Source organism: Dioscorea cayenensis, chromosome 1, assembly GCF_009730915.1.
Source record: "Dioscorea cayenensis subsp. rotundata cultivar TDr96_F1 chromosome 1, TDr96_F1_v2_PseudoChromosome.rev07_lg8_w22 25.fasta, whole genome shotgun sequence".
NCBI classification, from domain to species: Eukaryota; Viridiplantae; Streptophyta; class Magnoliopsida; order Dioscoreales; family Dioscoreaceae; genus Dioscorea; species Dioscorea cayenensis.
In genome coordinates this window covers 12,702,140-12,713,028 of record NC_052471.1, presented here as the reverse complement: position 1 = coordinate 12,713,028, position 10,889 = coordinate 12,702,140, and the positions used below count along the sequence as shown (strand labels likewise).

Sequence of the window (10,889 nt, the reverse complement as noted above, 5' to 3'; positions counted from 1 at the left end):
CACGGGATAATGAAGCTTCCCGGATCTTTCAACTTTTGTGGGAGTTTATTTTCTAAAATAGCCGAACAATTCCCTATAAGTGGAACCGTGCCTTTTTCCTCCAACTTTCTCTTGTTCCTGAGGAGCTCTTTTAAAAACTTGGCATATTTCAGCATTTGAGTCAATGCTTCAACTATCAGAATGTTCAAGTGGAGTTGTTTGAAGATGTTGATGAATTTTCTGAAGTGAACATCCTCCTTGTCATGCTTCAATCTAGTTGGGTATGGGATTGGAGGCTTGTACTGGGATGATTTTGACGGTCCTTGTTGTTGGGGCTTGTCATTTCATCCCTGATTTTTGACTTCATTATTTTCTTCAACTAGCTTGGCGTCTTCCCCGTAGGCTACCCCACTTTTCTTGACACTTGGGCCAACTTCGACACTTGTCTCCACTTGCCTCCATCTTCTAAGAGCAATGGCCTTTAAGTGCTCCCTTGGATTGTCCTCCATGTTTCTTGGAAGACAACCTAGAAGACATTCAGAATGTGTCTCCACGAATTCCCCTACTCGAAGCTCAAGAGATTTTATAGAAGCTTGGAGGTTTCTCAAAAATAGAACCTATCTCATTGAACTGTTCTGCATGCTGAGTGAGCTGAGCATTCACCTTGCCAAATTGTGCTTTCATGCTACTAGTTATACTATTGAACCTATCATTAGTACTGAGCATAAACTTGGCAAGGACCTTTTCAGTAGAAAACTTCTTCTCAAAGGCTGGGTGTTGAAATTGAGATCCTTGAGGTGGTGCACCTCTTTGTTGTTAGCCTTGATTCCATACAAAATTAGGGTGGTTTTTCCACCCAGGATTGTAAGTTGAGCTATACGGGTTCCCTTGATTTCGTTGCCCTCCAATGTAGTCAACATTCTCAATGGACGCAATGGAGGAGCTAGCAATTGGACATCTAGCTGCATCATGCCCACCACTACAAGTGCTACAATTCATCACTAATTCTGACCTTGAACTACTGCCCATTAGAAGTCAAGCTTTCGCGTCAACACATCAACCTTTACGGCCAAGGCATCATTGTTACTAACTTTGTAAAGCCCGACAGTCTTTAGTGTAGATCCTCTTGAGGCCCAATGTGATTCATTGCTTGCTATAGACTCAAGTAATTATTCGGCCTCATCGGGATACTTATTGCTAAGGGAACTACCCACTGCGCCATCAATGAGTTGGCGAGTAGTATAATTCAGCCCATTGTAAATGATTTGTATTTATATTATGGGGGAAAACCATGATGGGGGCACCTTCTAAGGAGATCCTTGAATCTCTCATAGGCTTCAAACAATGTTTTGGACTCCCCTTGTTTAAAGGTTGAAATTTCTTGCCTCAACTTCGCCGCTTTGCTTGGCAGAAAATACATCCCAAGGAATTTCTCAACCATATCCTTCCATGTTTTTATGGACCCAAGAGACAGTGATGCAAGCCAACGATAAGCTCCATCTCTCAAACTGAATGGAAATAGTCTCAAACGGATAGCATCGTTCGACACCCCATTAATCTTGAATGTAGAGCAAATTTGGAGGAACCGGGAAAGGTGGTCATGTGTATCTTCATTTGCAAGACCATTGAATTGAACCAAGTTCTAGACCATGCCGATTGTACTTGCTTTAATTTCAAAGTTGTTGGATGCTATGGATGATACTTGAACACTAAACTCATCACCTGTGAATTAGGGTCTTTCATACTCGGATAGAGTACGTCGCTCTTCGGCCATGATTGAAGACTCTCTATCCTTAATTTCAATGTTCTGTGTACCCGACACTTCACCAACTTCTGTCAATCTCTGATGGAAGGTTCTTTCAATCTCACTATCCATTGTAATCAAGATCGAAGGATTTGAATGTGTCATGCACAGTACCTTGCAAAACCAAGAAAAATGATAGAAAGTTAAGATCAAAGGAAAACAAAAATAGCTATAACAAATGAGTAAAAAATTGAATGGCTAGAGTAATAAACTAAAGGTTTCCTAGAATTCCTTAAATTACCCGGCAATGGTGCCAAAAACTTGATTGCTTCCCCGCAAGTGTACAGGATCGCCATGTAATACCTCCTGTGAGAACACGAGAATCGTATTCCACTGGGCTAAGGATCTCCTATTACTCCTTCTCGAGCTATTATCTAGCCTAAGATCTCAAGTGATGGAATTTACTCTACTAGATATAATTAAACCTAAAACAAGATTATGAACAAATTAGAGAGAATAAACAATAAGCAAGCAAGAAAGTTGATGTAATGAAAAGGCCTATGGATGTGGATCCCCTTGAGGGGTCATCATGAAGCATGGATCATGAACAAAAGATGCAAGAGTAAAATGGGCCATGAGATTCCAAGATTAGAACAACCCCAATTCCTGGGTGATTGAACCCTAATCCCATATGAACATAGATAAGAATTTCTTCCAAATCCACATTCCTACGATTGCATTAAGTAGGAGGAAATCTCACTTAGGAGTAAACCTACTCGTCTTCGGATTAAACCTACATGGAGGGCTACCAAACACATGATTTCTCGGCGTGATGATACAAGTATCCCCTTCTAATCCATTCATGATCTAATACATGCGAGCAAGTCACATCTACATGCATCACTCATAAAAGAGCTACGGATTTTTTTCCTTAGTGTAGCAGCTTAGCATGAAAAACAATGGATTAAATCTCAAAATTTCCCAACCATAGAATTAACAAGTAATCATCGAAAATACTTGATAAACCCCATGACACGTCCGAATATGCATGTAAACCGCAAGTGCACGGGTGTCGAGCAATAATTACCCCGTGAGTGGGTAGTCGAATCCACGAGGGAACGGAAGTATTAGTAATAACCACTTCTCAATTATCTAGTCGGAATCAATGAATATGATGAAGTGAACTAATTGCAAGCAAAGCAAAACGCAGTATGCAAGAAATGAAGTAGAAGAGTCTCAATCACTAAGGATGAGGTATTCGGGCAATGATCCCCCTAAGATCTTCCTCGAAGCTCAAGATTCACTAAATGCTCTAGAATCGAGTCTAATGAGTCGAGGTAATCCAACAATAACCAATCCTTGTCTCCAAGCAAAAGGCACTAGTCCCCTACAAGGTCCCGTGGAGAAATCGACCAATCTCAACACTTCACACCCTATATGACCGCGATTATGCTATAAGGAAACCTAAGAGTGAAACCGATTCCTAAATGTAGATCCAACCCCTAATTCCCCGCGAAAGATCCTAACCCCCTACAAGGTCCCCGGGCGGAGAAATCGAGCAATCTCATGCCTCACACCAAATATGGTTGCAAAGAGAATATGCAATACTGTAGATAGGAAACACTCAATCGAAGGGGAAAGGGACACCCTCCATCTCAAGGCTCACCCTCTCAACCCTCTTTTAATCTTGGAAATCTAACTCTAATGGAGACCTCTCACATCAAAGTATTAAATCATGCAATGTAAATCAACCACAAGGGTTAACAACACTAGCAAGCAATTAAATCACAAGATTAAAACTCAAGACAACTCGGATTAACTAGAAGCATTAAGAGAATCAATTCAAAATATAAATCTTAGGGTTCACATGCCCAAATACCCACTAGGGTTTATCCCTCCATGGGCCTAGTTACAAAACAATAATGGATACAATGAAAAGTAATAAAACCCATAGAGAAAACCCTCGACTGCACGGATTGGCCTTGATTGCAGTTCTACGCCTTGAAGGGTTCCTCTCGAAGCTAGGTCGCCAATTCCGAATATGCGTCGTAAACCGCGAAGTGTACGGGTGTCGAAATAATAATTACCCGGTGAGTCGGGTAGTCGAATCCACAGGGAACGGAAGTACTAGTAATAACCACTTCTCAATTATCTAGTCGGAATCGATGAATATAATGAAGTGAACTAATTGCAAGCAAAGCAAACAAGTATGCAAGAAATAAAGTAGAAGAGTCTCAATCACTAAGGATGAGGTATTCGGGCAATGATCCCCCTAAGATCTTCTTTAAAGCTCAAGATTCACTAAATGCTCTAGAATCGAGTCTAATGAGTCGAGGTAGTCCAACGATAACCAATCCTTGTCTCCAAGCAAAAGGCACTAGTCCCCTACAAGGTCCCGATGGAGAAATCGACCAATCTCAACACTTCACACCCCATATGACCAGTAATATGCTCTAAGGAAACCTAAGAGTGAAACCGATTCCCTAAAATGTAGATCCAACCCCTAATTCCCTGCGAAGGATCCTAACCCCCACAAGGTCCCGCGGAGAAATCGAGCAATCTCACGCCTCACACCAAATATGGTTGCAAAGAGAATATGGAATATGGAGATAGGGAAACACTCAATCGAAAGGGAAAAGGGGACACTCCTCCATCTCAAGGCTCACCCTCTCAACCCTCTTTAATCTTGGAAATCTAACTCTAATGGAGACTTCACACATTAAAGTATTAAATCATGCAATGTAAATCAACCACAAGGATTAACAACACTAGCAAGCAATTAAATCACAAGATTAAAACTCAAGACAACTCGGATTAACTAGAAACATTAAGAGAATCAATCCAAAAAAATATAAATCTTAGGGTTCACATGCCCAAATACCTACTAGGGTTTAGCCCTCCATGGGCCTAGTTACAAAAACAATAATGAATACAATGAAAAGCAATAAAACCCATAGAGAAAACCCCTCGACCTGCATGGATTGGCCTCGATTGGTAGTTCTACGCCTTGAAGGATTCCTCTCCGAGCTAGGTTGCCAATGGCTCCCCAAAATGCTATGACGTCGAAGGAATCTATCAAAGTTGGTGAAGAACTCCCTATCAATCGGCGAAGACCTTCTCCTCAAACCCCTAGCCGCTCTCTCTCAATGTCTATGCTCAAAGCTCCGCAAAAAGTCCCTTTAGAATCGGCCAAAAGGTCTATTTATAGCCTCACAACGCCCTCGTCACGCGCTCCCCCACGCCGCCGCGGGCTGCAGGAATTTCCACGCGGTCGCGCGAATTTCTGCAGGGCGCGGAACGAATTCTGCCATGATCGCCATAGATTCCCGCTACACAACGATGAACATTCTCCTCTTAAGGCCGCACGATCGGGCACACGATCATATGGTAGGCTATACGGCTTTTTCCTTCATCAATGCGCCTTGAAAGGTCTTGAAATCTTTACAAAGAGGGAGGAATGTGGAGACATGGCTGCCTTTTGTGCCCTTCCATTAATAACTTGGCTTGCAAAAAAACTATGGAAGTTGGCACACATCTTCTCATACACGAACTCCTCTTGTGTCTTCCAACTTGATTTGTACAAGAACTCCCAATATTATGCCATAATAGCCTATCTTCGCTCCCTTTTGAAATCCCAATGCCTTCACAACCTATATGCATAAAAGAACACCCAATACACGAAATGAGACATAAACCATATAAAATATGATGCTCAATGTATGTAAAACATGCATAAAAACATGTTCACTCAAGCACTTATCAAACTCCCCCACACTTAAGCCTTTGCTTGCCCTCAAGCAAAATTAAACATTAAACTCATGGGAAGAAAATTGAAGTGATTGGCCTTAGGTTCACTAAGAGGGTACAAGAATGAAATTCTAAAGTTATGGAGAAAATAAAACACTAGACAAAAACAATCAATGCCCTAGCAAACAATCCAATAAAAACGAATATGATAGAATCCGAATGCGTGTGTGTGTGAAAAGCTCAACTCATGTCAACACTATGTCCACTACTAAGTTTTTATGAAAACGGGACTTATTTATGAACAAAAAGAAAAAGTAGTAGCTTCACACAATCCTCTAAGGTAGCCCTTTCCCAAGATGCCTCCCGAGTGGCTTTCACACTTTCGAGGTGGTAGCTCTTTCTACTAAGGATGGTAGCTTTCACACATCCCATGAGATAGCTCTTTCTCTCATTAGAGCATAACAAGTATCCGACTTATGAGAGTAGCTACATACATCATGGGTGGTAGCTCTTTCCACACCCTATGTACAAACAACAAACAATCTCCATTTTTTTTTTTTACTAAAACTAGCACACTAAAGTCCCAAACATAATGAACTAGAGTCTTCATAGGTCTAATGAGCGAGAAAAGTGCACAAAGAGCAATCGGACAAAAATATGCAAGAAAATTGTATGAAAACTAAAGCATGATAAAATCTAATGTTCACAACCTCCAAAAACTAAGAATTAAACTCTTAACCCTAAGGTGAACCTTCATTAGCAACAAGAGCATGCTCATGAAAACACAAGTATAAGTCATGTATAAAGTGAACCCTCCCCCACACTTAAGATGTACATTGTCCTCAATGTACACATGTAAGCACAATAAAAATAGTATCAATGAAAGCAACATGTGTGCGGAAATGCAATTAAAAACAATACTCCCCCGAATCCCTCATGGACATTTGGTGAAGTCTATCTCAAGGGCGTTGTAACGGTTGTGAAGCTCACACGACCATGGAATAAAGCACATGATCGTGTTCTATGACTAAAAACATCAACAACATCACTCTCAAGGCCAACTCGCACGGAATACAAGGGTTCAAAGAATCTCAACAAAATAGAAAAAGGGAATACTGAATGCAAACAAATAACAAAACGAAAGCATAAAGATAACTCTCGTAAGGTTAAACCTTTCTCGAGCACAAAAAGTCCACAAACTAAAAGATGAAACACATAAAAAAACATAAAATGAAAAAAATAAAAAAAGTCTCATGAATGTGACGCCTCAGCGCCGGATCTGAGTCGGTGCCGGTGCCGGCGCGATGCCGGGCATGTAAGCGGATGAGACCTCCTCGCCGAGAGTCTCGCCGACACGATCAAGTCGCCTCCCTAATCCGCACCGGTTCTCCAAGATGGTAGCAACGGCAGCCTCGAGTCGAGCCAGGCGCTCGTGTACTCGAGAGGTGGATGACTCTGGATCAATGGATGCTATCGGTGCTGTCTCGGTGATCCCGGGCTCCTGCCGCAGATGGTGCCTCCGTGGCCTCGAAAGAGCTCCCTCGTCGTCCCTCGGATGACGACTCCACTAGTGCGTATCCACCCGAGCCCGCACGCCCTCACAATGCCCATCAAACGGAGAGTAACCAAACCCAATGGTATTGGGCCATCGACCTCTCCTCGCCCTCGACCGAGCGGATCGTACCCATCTTGAACATAAGACGAGTGATATAGGGTCCCGCGAACAATGCTCCCCAACCGCAGGTACTCACTCGATGGCGAAAGTAATCTGGCGACCACAAATCCTAGGTGGAGAGGGACTCCATGGACCATGGAATGGAGGTACAAAAAGATCCGTCCCCGCTGAGTGAACCAAGCATTTCATCTCCCCGACCACATCGACCGGGCCGAGAATCGCGTGAATGTACCTGCAAGGCCCGGTCGAGTGAGGCAAGAGGCCTTCGATCGCCTCGAGAATATTGACCGCCGCCGCATAAATCATGGAAAACCTGGCCCGCAGATGATACCATGAGGGTAATCGGTGAGGAGTCAGGTGTACTCGAGTAGTATCGAGATAGTCCCGATCAGATAACCCAAGATATATCGAGAATCGGGTCAAAGACATCCCATGCGGTCGACCAAAGGCTCGGAAAACAAATGGCATCCTCCGTGTCAAAACCGGTATCAATCGCATCACGATCAAGGAAAAGCGAGGCAAGAACCTCCAAGGTGGTATCTCGTCCCCGACGGGCTCTCGAATAGCAAGGAATCGGGTCCCAACCTCCCACACTAACTCAGCTCTCGACCTCTTCAAGAAGACCAATATCCTCTAGTGCGCCCCAGCCAATAAATCGTGGATCGTCCCAATCTTGAGATTCCCGAGACGCCGAACCGCTGGTCGATGAACGGGTCGTGGGAATTCCACCATCGGTGGTGGAGTCGGCTCCCTGTCATGGCGAGGACGTTTCTGAGCCAATCTCTTGGTCCGCGGTGCCATATCTGCGAAGAAAACGTGTAAAAACATCAGTTCGGCATGTATACAGGTAAACAGTGCACCGCTGCGAGGGCAGCGAGTCGGAGGGAAAACAGGGCCATTCGGTCTCTGTCCAGCCCACACGGGCGCTGGCGCAGCGCCACGCTGCGCTAGGCGCAGCGTCGCTGCCTCGCCGGTGGTGCGCCAGCGCTGGCGCAGGCATGCGCGCGGGCGCGGCAGCGCGACTGGCGCAGGCACGCGCTGGCGCGGGCGCGTGGCGCGCTGGGCGCAGCGGCCGCCAGCTGCGCGCCGCCGCTCACGCCCACGCGGGCGCGTGGGTCGGGTCGCCTCGACCATAGGGGCCACGCGGCCGCGGTCTCGCGGGTCGCAGCGTGCCAGCACGCGGGCGCTGGGCAAGCCACGCGCCCGCTGGGCGCCTCGACTCCGCGATTTCGCCGGAGTTGGGCTCCCTACGCCTCACATAAATCATTCTCAAGCATTCATTAGGTGTCTAACATGATTTCCTATGAAAAAAATAGCACACAAATACCATGAAAAACTCCATGAAAATGACCTTGAAGAACATGGAAAGGGTGAGAGAAAGTGAGAGCTACCGGAGCAAATTGAGAAGAAAAAAATCGTGCAAAACTCCCGGCAAATCACTTCTAATCCCCCAAGGAATTGAAAAACAAAATGGTTTTTAGAGATCAAAAACTTGAGTTTATAGGAGTGAAAAAAATGGAAGATGAAAGGGTTCTTTAAAATGGAAGATGATGAATAGTGCCCCTTCACATTCTTATAGGCACATGGGGGTGTGGATTTGCCACTCCCCCGCGTTGGTACTTTACATGACCGCGTGGAAATTCCACGCGGCCGCGTGGGCTGCAGAATTTCTGCAGACAGTCCACTAAGGGCCTAAAACTCCAAATTGACACCAACTGTTCAACATTTAACATTGAAACACCCTAAACCATGTCATACACATGAAAAAAATAATGCATATCACCCGAAAAAAATTTCATGAAAAACACCAAAGAAACAACAAAAAAATTGATTAAGGCACACACTCATGAAATTATTATCGTAGGAATTAAATTTCAAGTCTAAAAACTAACTAAAAAAACTTGGGTTGCCTCCCAAGAAGCGCTTTGTTTAACGTCACTAAGCTTGACGTACCTCTCCTTACCTTATGGTGGATCATAAAGATGGAAAACCTCCTTCTTAGCAACCTCGCACACATGATGGATGCAATTTCGCGATATTCAAAGAAAAGCTCTTAACCAAGTTACCGAATGAGGGAATGTCGCGCTCTCCCTGTGTGTGCTTGTCTCCTATTGTGTGGGAGCGCTCCGTGACGATGTCTCGACCTCTTAACTCGGCTAAAAATCTGCTCCATGAATCCTCCTTGTGGTTGCTCCTTGAGGACTTGTTCCGCATAAAATTTTTTTAATTGTGCCTCTTCCATGTCCGCCATTCCTCATATGGATCCGGATGTAACAATTCCCTCGCAAGTATTCATTAGAAATCTCATCATTGACATCAATAAAATAACAAGAATCATCAAAGTCAAGAGAGTGCTTCATTGCTTCGGCAAGGCGATATGTGATCTTTTCCTCTCCAATACGCAACGTCATCTCTCCTCCATCCATGTCGATGAGTGCCTTGGAGGTGCGTAGGAACGGTCTCCCCAGAATTAATGGCACCTCCGCATCTTCATCAACATCTAACACAACAAAATCTGCAGGAAAAATATACTTGTCAACCTTCACTAAAACATCTTCGATTATACTTCTAGGGTGACGAACGGAATGATCGGCCAGCTGCAGAGTCATGCGGGTCGGACGTGGCTCTCCCAAACCCAATTTCTGAAATAATGCGTATGGCATAACATTAATACTAGCTCCCGAATCGGCCAAAGCTTTTTCTTCCCCCAAACCTCCGATTGCACATGGTATGATGAAACACCCCGGATCTTTCATTTTGTTTGGCAAGTTTTTCTGAAGCATTGCCGAACAATTACCTTCTAATACCACAGCCACACTTTCCTCCATCTTCCTCTTGTTAGTTAAGAGGTCCTTCAAGAACTTTGCATAGCGAGGCATTTGAGACAACGCCTTTACAAATGGAATGCTTATGTGTAGTTGTTTGAATAGATCCAGAAATTTCCTGTTTTGCTCATCAACTTGGTCTTTCTTCAAACGCGCCGGATAGGGAATTCTTGGAGAAAATGAAGGGGAAGGCACAACTGGCCCCTTTTCCTTGTCTTGCACCCTATCCCTTGGCTATTCTTGTGGATTTTCAGCAGTCTTCCCAGTGGGGGATTTTGGCTTGAAGAATTTTCAGAATTATTCTCAGCAAAGACCCTTTTCTTGGAGCCCCTCGACCACTTCTCAAGGTGATCGCTTTCACTTGCTCTCTTGGGTTAGTCTCAGTGTTACTCGGCAAGCTTCCAATAGGTCTCTCCGCTAATGATTTTGCTATTTGCCCAACTTGATTCTCCAAATTATGTAAAGAAGCGGTGTGATTACGGAGTGTTGCCTCTATGTTTTGGAACCTTGTGTCGGTTGATTGAATAAACTTCGACAAAACCCTTTCCAGCTCGAAACTCTTTCCGAATCGAAGGTGTTTGCTGAAATCCGTGTGGAGCAAAGTGGCCTTTTGTCTGCCCCTTGATTTCCCCATGAAAGATTTGGGTGGCTTCTCCACCCTTGGTTGTAGGTATTGCTGTAGGGGTTCCCTTGTACTTTTCCCGAATTACCCACAAAATCAACTTGTTCAATTTGAGCTGAAGTGGTAATTGAGATAGGACAATCGGATGGCATGTGTGCACCCCCACAACCATCACAACTTGTGATTGAGGCTACCTTCGATGAAGTCAAAGTATCCAACTTCTTGCTTAGTGCCTCGACTTGGGCTGCTAAGGATGTAACCGCATCAATCTCATGGAGCCCGGCCACCTTCTTCTTT

At 44.4% G+C, this 10,889-nt stretch overlaps 1 non-coding gene across 1 annotated transcript; it reads left to right on the top strand.

Moving 5' to 3' along the window:
* Positions 1–1,265: 1,265 nt before the first annotated feature.
* LOC120267903 lies at positions 1,266–1,372 on the top strand. Its single transcript, XR_005538622.1, has one exon. It is a non-coding gene; the product is annotated as a small nucleolar RNA R71 (small nucleolar RNA).
* The last annotated feature ends 9,517 nt before the right edge of the window (positions 1,373–10,889 follow it).